The sequence below is a fragment of the Rhamphochromis sp. 'chilingali' genome, assembly GCF_963969265.1.
Source record: "Rhamphochromis sp. 'chilingali' genome assembly, chromosome: 9".
NCBI classification, from domain to species: domain Eukaryota; kingdom Metazoa; phylum Chordata; class Actinopteri; order Cichliformes; family Cichlidae; genus Rhamphochromis; species Rhamphochromis sp. 'chilingali'.
In genome coordinates this window covers 32,979,093-32,998,304 of record NC_137936.1, presented here as the reverse complement: position 1 = coordinate 32,998,304, position 19,212 = coordinate 32,979,093, and the positions used below count along the sequence as shown (strand labels likewise).

The following is a 19,212-nucleotide window of genomic DNA, read 5'->3' as shown; positions in this document are numbered from 1 at the left end:
GTATTTCTCCAGCTTCTCGTGTTCCTTCTTCCTGATATTGCTGTCATTCGGAACCGCTACATCGATCACTACGGCCGTCTTCTTCTGTTTGTCTACCACCACTATGTCCGGTTGGTTAGCCACCACCATTTTGTCCGTCTGTATCTGGAAGTCCCACAGGATCTTAGCTCGGTCATTCTCCACCACCCTTGGGGGCATCTCCCATTTTGACCTCGGGACTTCTAGGTTATACTCGGCACAGATGTTCCTGTACACTATGCCGGCCACTTGGTTATGGCGTTCCATGTATGCCTTGCCTGCTAGCATCTTGCACCCTGCTGTTATGTGCTGGATTGTCTCTGGGGCATCTTTACACAGCCTGCACCTGGGGTCTTGCCTGGTGTGATAGACCCCAGCCTCTATGGATCTTGTACTCAGAGCTTGTTCTTGTGCTGCCATGATTAGTGCCTCTGTGCTGTCTTTCAGTCCAGCTTTGTCCAGCCACTGGTAGGATTTCTGGATATCAGCCACCTCCTCTATCTGCCGGTGGTACATACCGTGCAGGGGCCTGTCCTTCCATGATGGTTCCTCGTCTCCCTCCTCTTTCTTGGGTTTCTGCTGCCTGAGGTATTCACTGAGCACTCGGTCAGTTGGGGCCATCTTCCCAATGTATTCTTGGATGTTCCTTGTCTCATCCTGGACTGTGGTGCTGACACTCACCAGTCCCCGGCCCCCTTCCTTCCGCTTAGCGTACAGCCTCAGGGTGCTGGACTTGGGGTGAAACCCTCCATGCATGGTCAGGAGCTTTCTTGTCTTTATGTCAGTGGCTTCTATCTCCTCCTTTGGCCAGCCTATTACCCCAGCAGGGTACCTGATCACGGGCAGGGCGTATGTGTTGATGGCCCGGATCTTGTTCTTACCATTCAGCTGACTCCTCAGGACTTGCCTGACCCTCTGCAGGTACTTGGTGGTTGCAGCCTTTCTAGCGGCCTCTTCATGGTTCCCATTTGCCTGCGGGATCCCCAGGTACTTGTAACTGTCCTCTATGTCTGCAATGTTGCCTTCTGGTAGTTCAATCCCCTCAGTTCTGACTACCTTCCCTCTCTTTGTTACCATCCGACTACACTTCTCCAGTCCGAACGACATTCCAATGTCATTGCTGTATAGCCTGGTAGTGTGGATCAGTGAATCGATGTCTCGTTCACTCTTGGCATACAGCTTGATGTCATCCATGTACAGGAGGTGGCTGACAACTGCTCCGTTCCATAGTCGGTATCCGTAGCCAGTCTTGTTAATGATCTCACTGAGGGGGTTCAGGCCTATGCAGAACAGCAGTGGGGACAGAGCATCTCCTTGGTAGATCCCGCACTTGATGGTAACTTGTGCTATGGGCTTGGAGTTGGCCTCTAGTGTTGTACGCCACATCCCCATTGAGTTCCTGATGAAGGCTCTTAGGGTCCCATTGATCTTGTACAATTCTAGGCATTCCAGTATCCAGCTGTGGGGCATTGAGTCATAGGCCTTCTTGTAATCAATCCAGGCAGTGCACAGGTTGGTCAGTCTGGTCTTGCAGTCTCGGCTGATTGTTCTGTCTACCAGTAGCTGGTGTTTTGCACCTCTGGTATTCTTGCCAATTCCTTTCTGTGTCCCGCTCATGTATTGACCCATGTGCCTGTTCATCTTAGCCGATATGATGCCTGACAGGAGCTTCCATGTAGTACTGAGGCAGGTTATTGGTCGGTAGTTGGAGGGGACCGGTCCCTTCTTGGGGTCCTTGGGGATCAGGACCGTCCGACCTTCGGTTAGCCATTCCGGGTGTCTCTCGTTAACTAGCAGCTGGTTCATTTGTGCTGCCAGACGCTCGTGGAGTGCAGTCAGCTTCTTCAGCCAGTAGGCGTGAACCATGTCGGGCCCTGGTGCTGTCCAACTCTTCATACTGGAGACCCTTTCTTGGATATCTGCCACTGTGATGGTTACTGGACCCTGTTCAGGGAGGTCGCTGTGGTCTGCCCTCAGATCCACTAGCCACTGAGCATTGCCGTTATGGGTTGCATCCTTCTCCCATATGCTCTTCCAGTATTGCTCCGTCTCCAGCCTTGGTGGTGCTGTTCTCTTATTGTTCCCTTGCCACTGAGAGTACACCTTTGCTGGTTCTGTGGAGAACAGCTGGTTTATTCTCCTGCCTTCTATCTCTCTGGTGTACCTCCTCAAGCGGCTGGCCAAGGCTGTGAGTCTTTGCTTGGCAGTTTCCAAGGCCTCAGGTATGGACAGCTTGCTGTATTTCTTAGGCACCTTATTTGTCGCACCTTTCTGCAACTCTGTTAGTTGGCTAACCTCCCTCCGTGCTACTTTGATCTTGCCCTCTAGCCTCCTTCTCCATGGAGGGTACTGCCCCTTGTGGCTGTTCAACTTGTAGCCAAGCATCTCACTGATCACTGCTGCCGTATTGTAGATCAGCTTGTTAGTGTCGGTAATCGTGGTTGTAGGTATTGCCCGTAGTGCTGCATTAACATCATCTAGCAGACCTTCTGAGGGTACTTCACGTAATCTTGGTAACCGGCTACGGGGGATCCAGGTTTCAAGCTTGGCCATGATCCTATTTTTCAGGTCAGTTCCTCTCGCACTCAATGATCCTTCTCCTATCGCACTTGGGGCTTCGATCAGTAGGTGACCTGCCCTACCTACTCCTCTGTTCCACTGAAAATGACCTGAAATGCTCTGTCACATAATTGCCTATTACAGTTTTTTCTGATTGCTTAAGCACATTATTTGTAACTATTGGCTAATTTTGCAAAACTCTTCACACAAATAAGAAAACCTGTCACCCAATCATCAAAACATTGTAGTTCTCTTGCAAAAGCAAACACAGCTAGATTAACTCATCACACCTTCGTAAAAATGGTGTTTCCGTATCAAACAGTACACACAAGCTATCATCTACTAAGCACACAATGCGCCAACTGCACACTGATGGTATGAATACAAAACACATCTGGCTTTTGCTTTCTCTGTGCACAAGGTAGGCTATGTCAGTTTGAGCTCATACTTCTGTCATAGATCCATAAGCATAGAGGGATCCAAACTTCAAGTACTGGTGTTTATTCAAACACATCAAAACAAACACAAGTGTTTATTTCCAAGTATAGGATTATTTGCAATCGCCATAATGACTATATGGGTTTCTTGGTCTGCAGTGAACATGCTTCCTCTCCCCCCTCCTCGTCTTCCTCTTGCTCCTCCTTGTCCTTGTCGTCCTCTTCATCCTACTTCTTCACCTCCACGTCCTCTTCCTCAGCCTCCTCTACTTCTCACTCTTTCTGCTCCCTCCATTGTACTCTACACACACAGCTTACCTGTATTATAGTGCTTAGGCTGATTGCAAAGTGAACTAATTATCTAAAAAAGTTTTCACATGTGAAAGTGTGCCAGACAGTTGGCAAATTAGTGTTAATGATAGCCATACATGTGTATACTTTTGCTAGGAGTGTGTTGGAAATTTGGTAATTGAGTGTTGTGCAGTGAATTGTGCCTACAGTTTTGCAAAGTGTGTATTACAAAATTGCAAACTGAGTGCAAAGCAGTTTTTGTGCTTTTAGTTTTGCAAACTCAGTGAGTGGTTTTGCTATAAGTCTGAATAGTTTTAGAAATTGTGCTACAGGAATCACAGTTAGGGTTTAAGCATTCAGAAAAAACTGTAACAACATAAACCTTGCAGTTCCACACATCAGCACAAACACCTACCTTAATGACCCCAAAGAGACTTAAAAACAATTGCTAGAGCAATTCTATTGTAGAAACAAGTAGAAATGAAGATTACAATGCTGCAAGCCTGACTGCTGATTACTGCCTTTGTTGTCTGTTAAAGATCAGGCTCTGGTTGCTGGACTGGGTTCAGCATACATGCAGTTTTAACATCATTCTGGGTTCTTGGCTAGCTTTGTTAGCCCGGGTAATCTGACCCTGGTCTAGCTAACAAACGTATCCTTAAAACACTTGACTTCAGATCCTTCTCAGTTTTAGAAATGGGTGTGGTTTGCTGATTTTAAACCTTCAGTTTTCACAGTTGTCATGTTGACAGACAGTGACAAAGTAGTTACAAATACAAATGTCACATCTAGAATCAACTCTAAACATATTGGTTAGCTCCTTTATACACAAAATAATGATGACATGGATGCATTTGAGCAGCCAATCATCCAGTTAGTTATAGGAATAAATAGGGTTACTGTTCCAACAGTGTTTAGATCAATGTTGTCAGTATTGATCTAAACTTCATCTTAATTAAAGCTGAAAGACAGAACTTTAACCTTCCAGCACTTATTTGACATTGGATGAGGTCCTATATGTGTGAGTGGGGAATGGTCTAAAGAAAAGTTTCTGTGTGTTTCTGTGTGTGAAGACTGATGGGAATTGTTGTGGCAGAGATGGATCAGCTGCTCTATAGCCATCTTTATAAATTGGATACGGCAGCATAATACGGACCTACTTAAACACTTCGCAGGCACTCCCTGTGGTCCCACTGTGTGACAGCTTTTCTCCAATATGCTCTTTAGAGATAGTCCTACGTGATTTTCAGAAAAGCGAGCCCTGTTGTTATGAAAAGATTTTAATGGATTTACAGCAAGTCATTAACATTAGGCCTCAGTGTTTGTCTAAGGTGTTATTATCATGGGATGGCCACAGAATAAATAATGTCTTTCTTATCTATCTTTCTGCTTAGTGCCTTGTGAAATGCTGTAAAACACGCTAAAATGTGCCTTGCAATGTTATGCTTCAGATGCATTGGCTCGTTCGTGACAGTTTAAATAAATTGTGATTGCTCATAAATATACCACAGTGAAAGATTACTTATGTAAGGCTGGTGCTTAATCAGACTGAATTCTTCATTAATTTGCTGTAGGCTATATTTCTGTAATCCTCAGGCAGCAATGAAATTAGCATTTAACTAAAATGTGTATAATATATTGTAGAGATGAATTTATTTGCATGGCATGTTCCTAAGCCAAAAAAAGAAGTGACAACACGCAAAAATAATTCCCACATTTTTTTGTGTGTGTGATGGCTGTAGCTCAGGAGGTAGCACAGGTCATCTACCAATCAGAAGGCTGATGGTTCGTTTCCAGTCTGCATGCAAAATATCTTTTGACAAGATACTACAAACTTTGCTTAGCAGCTTAACAAGTGTCATACAGTGCAGAGATGGAATTATCCATCTCCTTCTTTCATAATTACTTCTACTAGGTGTAGATGATTTTGTTATTTGAATGTCAAGATACTGTACACATCTTGGGGAAATTTTGAACAACCCAATATGATTTTATTTATTTATTCTTAGAAGATATTCTCTACTGCTAATGAATGACACAGATGGTTATTTTTTTAGTTATGATAACTGCTTTTACAAAAATGTGAATGATCATTTTATTATTTCATTCATTTCCTTGAAGATCTCTGCTGTGTTAACGTTCATGGACCCAAACAGGGTAAAATGAACCAGGTGTGAAAGTACTCTTAGGCTTGCCACAGAGGGAATTTAAATATAGTCTCATTTAAACCAGTTGGAAGCAATTTATTTCCGCTAATTTGTCAGCTGTGCAAATTATGAAATTTTGTCACAAGGTCTCAGCAGTGTTTTGCTCAGCTTTGTTCTGCCTTACAGTTTCTCTGTTTCTCCATTCTTGCAAGACTCATTTATGTCAAAACAAAGTTATTTAGAACAAGGAGACTTTGTTGTGGCACTGCTTGTTGAGTTATTATAAGAAGATCAGAGAACAGTGGATAAGATTGAGGGGACAGGGGAATAGTGATTTTTGCAACTTGACGCATGTTGTATGCCAGACGATAATTTACCAATCAAACACATGTAAATCTTGTCTTCTCCTCTTTTTTTCATCCTTTGTGTGGTTGTCCCACAGTTTACAGATTTTTCTTCGAAGGGCACAAGATAGGAAGGCGTAGCCTGGAGGAATAAATGTGTGTTCAAACTCAACACAGAACAAATTTTACAGGCAAAAATATCAGTGCAAAAACAAATGCATACAAATCATTGCGCTTTTGCCCAGGGTTAGAAAATTGTGGCAAAGATGTAACTGCACCCAAGTTAAAAAGTAGAGATAAAATTTTACTCTTATCCTGAGGCTGCATGACCTGCTTAATTAATCTGCAGAGAAAAGAAGAGAGAACAGAGAAACAGAAGAAAAACTGGAGTTCCTGGTGAGCAATCCCTTCTGAGCTTTTATATGAATAGTCATTATTACTCCAGATGATATTTGTACAATACGAAGCATAAAATGAGTCTGAAATGAAGTAGTCAAGGAAATGTTGGGGAATAACAAAAATGTTGCTATTTATTCAGAAAATTCACTGATTCCTTTTGTTATTTTTCAATAGATCGGATCAAGTCTGGTAATGGAGCTTTCTTAGCAAAAGTACTGAAATTAAAGTTATTGTACACTTAGCTTGCAGACCATTTTCCTGCATCCCTGTATGCAACATAACACTGCTTGAATGGGTTAAGTCAAAAATGCTTTGACTACAAGCAGGCTTCATCAAAAAAATTTTGCCTTTTCATTTGTATTTATTTAGCTTTCATACTTTATTTATTTATTACCACCAGGGGCTTTGGAATGCTTCAAATGTAATGTCAGTTGTTGACTAGCTCCACCTTTAAGCACCCTTAAAAAGCTGACTGTTTGTGATAGTGTGCATCACAGATAGTAGCATTCACCGAGTTTGTCTGCAGATCTCATCTACATTTGAGGAAGTATTTAATTCATAGATGTGAAAGGACTCTTTAAGTGGGACACACGTATCTTTCTCTTTACTCCAAACACTGTTACACTGTATTTCAGTGACTCCACATATATGGAGACAATGTGGCATTGTGCAGAAATGTATGAAGACAGTTTAGAGAACCCGCAGATAGAAGACACTTTGAAACTGTGGAGGAGGTACACCTGGCCTGTTCCTCAGCAAAGTCATTCTTGGAGGCCATATGTTAACATTGACTGTAATACTCTTTCTAGGTTCTCGAGTGCCAAAGCTGGCTCTAATAATTTCTTGATACTTCGAAGTGAAGGCAGTTTTTTTTTCTTACCCCCTACAGAATGTAAAGGGGTGGATGGAGAACAGGTATTAGCCCCATAGATCATGTAAAATTAGCAGCAGGAACCCCTGTCAGCCCAGACATCGACACTTAATCTTGGACTTTTGGCAGACTGTTGCCTTAACAGGTCAAATGATATCTATAAATCAAGGATCCCCTGGCGGAGAGCGAGAAGGAGCCATGGAGAGAGGGGAAATACATGGAGCTGGCATGGAAACTCGAGGGAATTAAATCCTGGCCATAAAGCCTAACCCAAGGAAATAATCCAGTCTATTTCATAAAGGATTAAAACCTTTAAAGAAGATTGATTGCCTCTTTTTTCCTTTTCTACCCGATGTAATCCTAGATTATAGAGACCACTCGGGGTTAGATTTTAAAGAAATTTGCACAGGATTAATGGTGAGGGGGGCATTCATTTTTAAGATTGTCTTGTTGAGTTGTCACAGAAAAAAGAGATATTCTTTTAACTTGGGAATGGAAAAAAGAAAGAAATGTGTTCTTTTTGAATTTTGCTCTACATTTTTTTCCAATTCCTCTGTGTCCTCACGTTGTGTTTGTGAAGACTCAAGAAGACACAGAGTTCTTTCCTCAAGATTTCCTCAAGATCTATCTCTCAGGAAAGACTATAGAACAAGACACATGCCCACAATCCAACAATCAAATGAATTATAAGTCAGGCAATTGTAGAAGTAACCCGGACATCAGTTTGTAGTTTACGCCACATAAAGGTGTAATATTCTAGACACCAAGAGAGTGCACAAGATTTCATAACTCTTTCCTTGAAACTTTGTGTCTTGCATGTTTTTTACACCAGCTATCATACGAATGTAAGTCCTGCTCCTGCAATACTGTGTATGAATGATTTCTAGAAATTGTTACGAGGTGGGCTTGTGGATGAGATACTGGGATATGAGTGTGCCATGTTTGGTGAGCCAGCAAAAGCCCTTTGGCTGCAGTCACATGTTTTGGTCCTCACTGGGGTATTTTTAAACATGGGCTTTTGATACTATTTCAAATGTACAGTGGGGCAAAAAAGTATTTAGTCAGCCACCGATTGTGCAAGTTCCCCCACTTAAAATGATGACAGAGGTCAGTAATTTGCACCAGAGGTACACTTCAACTGTGAGAGACAGAATGTGAAAAAAAAAACCATGAATCCACATGGTAGGATTTGTAAAGAATTTATTCGTAAATCAGGGTGGCAAATAAGTATTTGGTCAATAACAAAAATACAACTCAATACTTTGTAACATAACCTTTGTTGGCAATAACAGAGGTCAAACGTTTACTATAGGTCTTTACCAGGTTTGCACACACAGTAGCTGGTATTTTGGCCCATTCCTCCATGCAGATCTTCTCGAGAGCAGTGATGTTTTGGGGCTGTCGCCGAGCAACACGGACTTTCAACTCCCGCCACAGATTTTCTATGGGGTTGAGGTCTGGAGACTGGCTAGGCCACTCCAGGACTTTCAAATGCTTCTTACGGAGCCACTCCTTTGTTGCCCGGGCGGTGTGTTTTGGATCATTGTCATGTTGGAAGACCCAGCCTCGTTTCATCTTCAAAGTTCTCACTGATGGAAGGAGGTTTTGGCTCAAAATCTCACGATACATGGCCCCATTCATTCTGTCCTTAACACGGATCAGTCGTCCTGTCCCCTTGGCAGAAAAACAGCCCCATAGCATGATGTTTCCACCCCCATGCTTCACAGTAGGTATGGTGTTCTTGGGATGCAACTCAGTATTCTTCTTCCTCCAAACACGACGAGTTGAGTTTATACCAAAAAGTTCTACTTTGGTTTCATCTGACCACATGACATTCTCCCAATCCTCTGCTGTATCATCCATGTGCTCTCTGGCAAACTTCAGACGGGCCTGGACATGCACTGGCTTCAGCAGTGGAACACGTCTGGCACTGCGGGATTTGATTCCCTGCCGTTGTAGTGTGTTACTGATGGTGACCTTTGTTACTTTGGTCCCAGCTCTCTGCAGGTCATTCGCCAGGTCCCCCCGTGTGGTTCTGGGATCTTTGCTCACCGTTCTCATGATCATTTTGACCCCATGGGATGAGATCTTGCGTGGAGCCCCAGATCGAGGGAGATTATCGGTGGTCTTGTATGTCTTCCATTTTCTGATGATTGCTCCCACAGTTGATTTTTTCACACCAAGCTGCTTGCCTATTGTAGATTCACTCTTCCCAGTCTGGTGCAGGTCTACAATACTTTTCCTGGTGTCCTTCGAAAGCTCTTTGGTCTTGGCCATGGCGGAGTTTGGAGTCTGACTGTTTGAGGCTGTGGACAGGTGTCTTTTATACAGATGATGAGTTCAAACAGGTGCCATTCATACAGGTAACGAGTGGGGGACAGAAAAGCTTCTTACAGAAGACGTTACAGGTCTGTGAGAGCCAGAGATTTTCCATGTTTGAGGTGACCAAATACTTATTTTCCACCCTAATTTATGAATAAATTCTTTACAAATCCTACCATGTGGATTCATGGATTTTTTTTTCACATTCTGTCTCTCACAGTTGAAGTGTACCTCTGGTGCAAATTACTGACCTCTGTCATCATTTTAAGTGGGGGAACTTGCACAATCAGTGGCTGACTAAATACTTTTTTGCCCCACTGTATAACATGTGGCACAGCTATTGATCCTAATCATCTGACAGCCATATTTGGAATGCTCCCAGAGCTCTTGAGAAATAACCACTAACCAAGCTGCTGCGTTGGCCTTTTCTTTGCACTGATTGCTCAATGAGTGAGTAAGGAGTTGTCAAATGGAAAAAGACTGTGTCTACATGGATGTAGTGGTACACTTAAACTATAACAGTAAACTACACCCAGCTCAACAAAGTTTGATTAAAACTATCAACTTTTGCATTAACATTTATTTAACTACATATTGAAAATCTATACAAGTACTTATTTTTTGACGAGCGAAATGTTCAACATATTTCTTTTTCAAAATTTATGAAAAAACAAGACTACCATAACCACAACCTCCAAAGAAAAAAAAACAATTAAATCTATTTAAGGCTTGTAGAAACCTAAAAAAACCATAAAGCAGGCTGTGGAAGGGCAACAATTAAATGACTGGTTAGCAGTGCTGGGAAGGTTACTTTTAAAATGTATTCCATTACAGAATACAGAATACATGCCCCAAAATGTATTCTGTAACGTATTCCGTTACGTTACTCAATGAGAGTAACGTATTCTGAATACTTTGGATTACTTAATATATTATCATGCAGTTTACAACTACATGAATGTACTATTGCTGTGATTTATTACTGTTACTGAAGGTCCGCGGCTCTGAACCGTAGTAAAGGGACCTCTGGCTAATACATCGGGTTCGTTTCGGGCTTGTAGCTGAAAACTAGCTTTGCTTTGTTGTCTGGGTCAACTTTGCCAGCGAGAGACAGAGAGAGGCGTTGAAAGGCTGCTCCAACGGAACTTATTGTTTTTGGAGGAAAACACGAACAGTGTACAATCGAGTCTTAATAGCTTACTTACAACTGGGCTCGTCAGGCACTCTTCTTGGCTGCAGTGGTTATTTTTATATTTACATGCTTCCAGCTCCTGTTTTTGCTCGATGACAGCTCGTACTTTTCCTTTTTCTCCCTCCTCGCGCTCACAGACACATAACGTGTATGGCAGTCCATTCTCCCTGCAGCACGGACTACACTGCCTATGATGCTACCTTCTTTAAAGCTATACCGATAGCATTCTGCCTATTAGCTTAGCACAACAACAACAAAAAGGCCTCTCTCACCCAGGAAACACGCAGAGAGAGCGTCACCCTGTAACCATGGCAACCGTAACGCTGCCACCTGACACAACAGAACGTAGCTGTCAAACAAAACCCAAACAGGCCTGACCCGCCACAATATGAAACAGGGAAGTACCACCATGTAATCCATTTATTTCAACAAAGTAACTGTATTCTAAATACCACCTTTTTAAATGGTAACTGTAATGGAATACAGTTACTCATATTTTGTATTTTAAATACGTAACAGCGGTACATGTATTCCGTTACTCCCCAACACTGCTGGTTAGAGGGTAAGGAGAAATAGAAGAGGAGCACAGAAAGTTGTAAAGAAATTCGTAAAGAGAATAGATTTGCGGGTTGGTGGGTTGAGCAGCAGCATTGAGTATCTGGGTTTGCACCCATGAAAAACTTGCCAATGGCAATTTTTTCGCCGTTGTCTTTTTTTCCCCTTTGGATTGGATTATTGAAGTCTGATAAAAACAAGGCATATTTAGTTTAACTATTTATTAATTTACCACATATTTCTGTGAAGGTCAGCCATGACAGGTCTCCTGCCAGTCCAATGAGACCAGAGATTAGCTGTGTGCAGTCTTTTCCAGATCGTCTGGGTAGAGAACCGTCGACCACATTGTCCTGCAAATCTGTAAAAGACTGCCCACAGTTCCTATGTGCTGACAGTGTTGTCATCTTCTCGGGGCGCCTACTTTGTGGCCTGTCTCTGACATACCTCGTTATATGGAACTTGGCCTCATTTTTGAGAGGGTACTATGGCTCACTTCAAACAATGCTACAGCTTGGTTTCACTGAACACCAGAATGAAACAGCTCCACGGCACAGGTTCTATCCAGATCTGTCAAATGTGGAAAAACTAACTGACCACTGTAGCAGGGTCCATGCTCACAGCAGCTGCTAAGCAGGTGCCAAGCAGGTACCAGAAGCTTAAAACAAGAACTAATAGCAAAATAAGATGTTGGCATTGGCAGACAAGATTTGGCAAGGTTTTCATGAGCGCAGCCTACATACTCAACTCTGCTACTCAACCCACCAAAGCATTTTTTTTTACACATATGGCACCATTTAACTGGATATAAACTGGCTTTTCAACAATATAAGATTTCTTACAAAAAATAGTCAACCAAACACAAATTTCCTTACTCTTTGTGCTAAGTTTATAAATGTTATTTGTAGAGACAAATTTTTAATAAGAATAACATGTGAGTTAGTAATTATCAGTCACACCAGATTATTTCACTGCATGACAATTGTCTTTTTGATACTCAAGATAACAGTGTGGCAACTATCTTGTTCACAGTGGGACAGGAGGAGGACTGTGTCAGACAGACTAGAATATCAGGTGGAAAGAGCCATTAATGATATGTAATTACAGAGTCGGGTTGGCAGTGGCAGCCGAAGCAGAGGAACTTGAGGTGGAGATGGAAATAGAGGTTTCTGGGGTATGTGTGTGCCTGTGTCTGTGAGTGTGTGCATGTTTGTGCTGAGTGGACCTCAAGCGAAATGCTCCACCACCCATGGAACTAATTTAAAGTCCTCGTTTAGAAGCTGTCACACGAAGGGCTCTGATGACCACTGATCTCTGCACATTTAACGGCACAGGCAGCTGTCAGGGGTTTGACAGACAGGCCCCACCACTGACTGATTACATACAGGGCCAGGGTGAACTGTGATCTGGTGAACTTTATTTTCCCTGGCAGGTCCAACGTGTGGTGCATGCCTCAGCTTGGCCATTCGCAAGCCTGCTGTCTTGGATAGACTCTCCCATCTACTCCATTAACACCATATATCCATAACCTGAGTTATATTTAGGTTATGATTTATTAAACTGATGATGGAGAATACGCAACACCTTTTAAAATGAAAAAATAAACACTTTGGTACACTTTCAGTGACAGCAGAGGAAGAAGCCTTCCAGGCTGAGTGCCTAGTATGCAGGTATTAGCACTAAGCATCCTCCACATCACTTATCCTAAATGATGCATATTTTATACCTTGGTACAAATGTCTGAGTATTAAATAGGATTCAGTTTTATCAGGAAATTTCAAATTACAAAGAACGGTGCCAAAGTCTTCACCTGCTTTGGTGCTGCCATTCTGAGTGAGGGAGACTGTAAGATGTAACGATATTCAGCCACAGATTTATCTGCATCCGACTGGGGATGGAATCATATAAACTAATTTTGAGATTAATCAGTAATTACTTCAAAACTGCATATTTCCCAGTTGAATGCACTTTAGCAGATTCACTAAAGTTGTTGAAAGAGGCAACCTTCTGAGCACGACATAAAAACGCTGGATAAAAAATTCAGGAATAAATACAGCAATGCCATTTTAAATGTGTTTTTATGTTCATAATTGCTCTTTAGATTTTAGAATATACAGTTATTTTAAAAGTTAAATGCAAAGGTGTTTTGCTTAAAATTCCTGCATACTTCAGGTCTAGTCTGACACTAACATATGTTGCAATGTTTTATCACAGTACAAAACACACACACATCCACCAGCACATTTCTTTATTAATCATATTATAGTTCTCTCGTCGTTGAGCTTTTGCAGATTGATTGCAGAGGCTCACTGGCGTGTAGCTTTTTAGTAGCTTTTTTCACTATTAGTTTAATATGAAAAACAGAAAGAAAGAAAATAATTACTGGTGTTCCTCAAACCACTGTTGCTAATAAAGGGGAATAATAGCAAAATCAATTAGAAATAATAACTAAAATTGTTAGGATGCCTGGGTCGTTGACCCAGGGTTTTGAGTTTATTATATTATTTATCATTTCTAGTCTTTGGTTTCTTTGTTAGAGTTCTGTCTTATGGTTTATGTCGCTGTGTAATCCTTAGCAGACAGGGGAGACAGCAACTATATCCCCATGTCCAGTCAGTATCTGTGTCTGTGTCGGCCCTGGTCCCACGTCTCTGTTTCCTCTGTAGTGTCTGCCTGTGAGTCTGTGTCTGTAAGTTCAGTCTGTGTTATGTTTCCTGTTTTACTTTGAAAGTCCGTGTCTCATGTAAATGCGTCTGGTTTTGCTTCCTTTGTCTCGTTAGGCCTGATTTGCCCCAGCTGTGTTTCCCTCCTGTTGCCCATTCCCTGATTGCTCCCTCTACGTATTTAAGCCCTGTGTTTCAGTTTGTTGGTGTTGTGATCTACCCTCATCTTGCTGTGTAAGCTTATTTTGTATTAAAGCTGTTTTGAATTCACGTTTCGTTTCTCTGAGTGCATTTTGGGTCCACCATTCCTGCCTGCACACAGCCGTCACATGACAATAATAACTAAATGGAAACACATAATGGGCATAATTCAACCCTAAGAGTGTCAGGTATTGTAATTTTAAGGCCAAGCTGGCCATAATGAGGAGTTAGGCCTTTAAACACTCTGGTCCTAATTTAGAGTCGCTGTTTTTGTGATTTTCTAGAGTTGCCCTACTGTGTTCTTTCATCGTCACCGGTTCTGTTTATTTTATATTGTTGTGATTTCAGTGTGCTTGTTCTATTTCAATGTCTATTTTAGTGTGGATTTTAATTTCCTGTCTACATTATCTTTGTTTAGAAAAGTGCTTTTATCAGTCAGTGAGAGGGCTTTGTATTTTCTTGGTGCCCTTAAAAGTGTGATAACTGCTGTACTCACCATTATAACTTCCTAAATGTGGTGTGTGAACATTTAAGTGCTGTGTTACTGATGTATGTATTTTTGTGTCTTTAGCCCAGGAAAAAAAATGTCTTTTATTGGCTGTCCAAACCTAACCCCAGTCTTGGATGTTTTTTAGGTCTTATATTTGGTTATAACCTTTCCATTTCTCTTATTATCACTGTTATTTGAGCCGGGCATTGCTGAAAGCCATGCTTCATGAGTTTAATGTATTAGCAATAGTTGGAGGAGTGGCCTTGCTTTCTGCCTCCTGGGATAGACTCATACTGCCATCTCCAGATCCTAATTTAGACTCTGTGGGTTTTCTTTTCATTTTTCTGTCTTTTTTCTTTTTTTTTTTTTTTTTATCAGTTTATTTAGTCCTATACATATTGCTAGTTCACTGAAGTGATACATATCTTTTAATGAAGGAGGATGTACTTATCAATACATTTAGGAAAAAATGATTCTTCCCTGCTGAACAAAAGTATTAGAACATGTTTAAAGACAGCAACAAAAGTCCAAATCGAGAGCATGGAGAGGTGGTGAAGGTGTAATTCAGAGGCTTCTTAATCTTAGTTCACCTTCTTAACTTTCATTGTGATTCAGTTTTTCACCCTTCAGCTGTGAAAGGCTGACAGGGTATTGTTATCACCCTGTTGGGCGGGCAGCCTAGTGGATGACATGGAAACCCAAGTTTGTGAATACAGTCACTTGAGAATGAAGTGACATAAGACTTTCAAATTTATACCACAGGTATATCTACTAAAAAATGTCAGTGACCATGACCTCAAGGTTAGAGTTCAGAGGTCAAGTTTTCTGAAAATCCTGTAAATGCGATAACTTGAGAACAAGCAACTGCTTCAACCACTTTTAAAATCACTTTTTGTCAGGTTCAACTCTGATTCACAGGGTATGTATCTATACATAAAACCCAAGCTCATTGTATTATTCATTCAGTTCATTAACTGACTGATAAAGATTTTTAGCAGCAATTTCGATACAAGCAGATTTAGCTATATTTGACTTTATTAAAACTCCACAGCAGCTCTGTGACATCCTTGAACATATGTCTGATTTATATTTGTGCATTGCTGTACAGATTGCTTTTTCTCACTTCACAAATGAACTAATTTGCAGTTTTAATGATTTGCCAAAACCTTTTCATATACCTGTGCATAATTTCTACTAACACTTAAGGTCAGAGGAAATACAAAAGCAATGTTCGTTGTCTGTCATTTTGTAAAGCGATGCTACTGACATCTCTCTTTTCTTGGACAAAGAAAGCCGTCAAATAAGAATTCTAGCCTGTCTACCTGCAAATCTCCCTCCATCTGTGGATTAGATATAAGTCCTCCAAAATCTTGGGCTGGTCCTACATCAGAGGATGTGCGGTGCCAGGGAAGTTACGTAACTCATTAAGACCTCACTGCTCTCTCCTGGGTTGGTTTCTTATCCCTCTAAACTTTCAGCCTTTGAGCAAATAAAGCCATATAAGAAGGCTGAACTATAAGACCCCCACAAACTCTGTAAAACTTTCTGATCTAACAGCTTGAATTCAACTTGAGGGCAGCCCATTTGAACTGCGTCATTAAGCATCATTACACTCAATGTTCTGCTTTCTAATCAGCAATGTTATTCTCATCCAAGGTAGTGGGGATCTTTTGTCATAGAGGGAATAGCTGAATAATGGTAATGTTTTGTTTTTAATTGCAGATATATCATTATTTGTCATTATCTTATAGACAGACTAACTACAGACTGACACAATTGATTAGCCTTTCTCTATCATTTCTTCTTTTCATTCATTCTAGATCTCCATAAATCTAGATAAATCTGTAGAGATAGATATAGGTCTATAAAAAGGACAAAGTTATTAACAAAAAAAGGCTGACAGAAGTGGATTGTGGTAAAGAAAATATGATACAATGTAAATTATGTTTTATAACTTTTTGTCCTTCAGGAGGATCTTTGTCTCAGGCTTCCATTACCTGTCTTTCATACAGCACATTAGAACAACATTGCTATGATTGGCATTCTGCATTAGCAATCCCCTTCGTAGCCCTTTTCCTATTGTCATTCCACAGCAGCACTGGGATGCAATGTTCTCCCTCACTCTCTCTGAACTGCCATGACAACGTGCTGGAAAAGCCTGACGAAGCCCGAAGGCCTCCTCAGTCAAGAGGGCTCTGCTCGCCTCTGCAGATGACTGCACTGTTTCATTTATTTTCATGAAGGAAAACAAAAGGCAAGATTGAACAGGGGATAAGGCAGCCCAGCTAAACACGCCTCAGAGACTGACCCCACATACTGTTGCTGGCAGCACACAATTTGCCACAAGAATCCTTCCTGTCTGCAGAGACCAAAAATGATAGAAATATTTCAGTGTGGGTTTAATTACAACCTCTGCTTTGGGTACTGGAATGGTGTAGGAGCTTGCAGCTCAGGGTTTATGAAACCTTTTGATGCATATTAAAACTGAATATCTTAAAGCAGCCATTGATATTGTATTGCTTACAAATAATGAAGTACAGTATTTTGCCAAACTCTTGAACCACCCTTCACTTCTTTATATTTTGCTTCTGAGGAGGCAGACTGTTTTGTACATTTTCTTTAAAGTTCTCTTGAGCAATAGCTCTCTGGTTTTTTGGTCTTTGAAAGTTTAAAACTTTGGACATTGGCTGTTTTTTTTTTGGGTTTTTTTCACCCATTAGTCCTTCCATTTCACAATTTTCAGAGGAATTATTTTTGTTCATCAAACCACTTAACACTGACCTCAATGTTAAAAATAAAAGAGGTACCTAATTAAGGGATAAGCTAGTGTTCTGTTTTTACTAGCAGCCTTTTGCAAAAACATAACATTTTTACCTATTTCTGTAGTTTAATCTATTAAGACATGCACATTTTTACAGGCACGAAATAGTATTTTTTGCCTATCTAAATGGTATATGGGTAGGTAAAAAATACTACCTACAAGGGAGGAAAAAATACTATTTTATGCCTGCAAGATTATTCCTAAATTGCTAATAGACAAAAACTCATATCGCATATGGCATAAGTTTTGCACTGTGTCCTTAAAAGGTGTGAGAAAATGGAACAAATAGAGAACAAATTTGTAGGCATTCATTTAACTTTGAAGGATCGTATCTATGTTTTATCATCTGGGAAAGGGTCTCCCTCCCATACAGCGCAAAAGTACAAAGGAATGAGACAACACGGTCAGCATCTGGAAAAGAACTTTAATCTCTTGAACTGAAATCAGAGCTCTAGCACACAAATATGTGCTTAAACATGACTATATATCTGATTAATCTTAATCTACAGACAATTAAAATTATTGTCAGTAGATTACAGAGGTGACCTTCCCATCTCTAAACAGCTGACAACATGCCAAACAACAACAAGTGGTTATAGGCTAACATAGCACTTACCAACAGGATATCATCATCATCTAACCTTAGTATCACTGGACAGAAGTGAGCTTCACTGACTCCATTCACAAAGTTTTACAGCCTCCTACAAAATAAATAGACATGGACACATACTGGCAGCTGATGTAAACAACAGACTGACAGCGACCACTCACAACAGTTCAACATTTGTGTGTCCCCGGGATCCCAGGGGCTATGTTGTCAGGGGGCTTTCACTCCATGGTTGGGTCTCCTGTGGCAAATTGGTCCTGGTTAAAGGGACCAGACAAAGAGCGAACTAGGGAAAAGTCACCCTGCCTTGGATAGGGTTACCCTCCTATAGGTCCACTACCCAGAAGAGGCTCTGTACGGATTGGGTACAGTGTGTGCTGGTGGCTGGCCAATCCCTGGCTACTGACAAGAGTTTGGGACACGGAATGTCAGATCTCCGGTGGGGAAAGAACCTGAGCTAGTGCGTGAGGTTAAGAGGTTCTGGCTAGATATAGTCAGGCTCATTTCACGCACGGTTTGGGCTAAAAGGAACCAATCTCCTGGAGAGGGGCTGGACTGTGCCTCGGTCTGGAGCAGAGGCGGAGCCAGACATTTGAAACACCCGGGGCTTAGCCCTAAAGGGTAGTATGCATGTGGGATTTTTTTTTTTTGGGGGGGTGGGTTAGAAATGACTGAAAGATTAATAGGCTCTGTTCAAAAAAGAATGACTTCATATAGGGAAAAATATATATCACATGTGCAGGACACCTTAAACTAGTTTTTTAATTAAGCAGCAAGGCAGAAGAAAGTCGGGGCTGTATCAAGACACGAGGACTAAACCCCAATTCAACCAGACCCAAAACTGATCCGGAATTAAAACAGGACTACAACAGTTCAAAATCAGGACTACTTAGGATTTAACAAAGACAGAACCAGAATCAGAACTAGATGATAGTAGCACTAAAAATCATCATAGACCTGCACTACACTTATTTTTTTAATTCTACCAAAGTCCACTATTTAGATTGAGAAAAGTTTATATAATTATTTAGCCTTGTTGTGCAAACAAGCCTGCATAACTTAATAAATATAGAATTTGAAAAATAACAAACCTAAAAAGAAACACTAGGTACGAGATACATGAGGACCTATGATACGGTGATACTTTTGGTAAACAACCATTTGACTAACATGTGTGTCTCACCTGCTCTTGTTCATCTCTGTTCTGTCCTCATTCTCCATCTCCCTCTCTGTTCCTCTCTCTCCCTCTCTGTTCCTCTCTCTCCCTCTCTGTTCCTCTCTCTCCCTCTTTGTGCTGA

The 19,212-nt window shown here is 41.2% G+C and overlaps 1 protein-coding gene across 1 annotated transcript in view; it reads right to left on the bottom strand.

Annotated features, from left to right (window-relative positions):
* LOC308403159 (N-acetyltransferase 8-like) overlaps positions 1–19,212 on the bottom strand; it is a 561,295-nt gene extending 542,083 nt beyond the window's left edge. The window contains exon 1 of the mRNA XM_080892422.1: positions 19,098–19,212. The gene's annotated coding sequence lies outside the window, so the exon portion shown is untranslated. The remainder of the gene's footprint in view (positions 1–19,097) is intronic.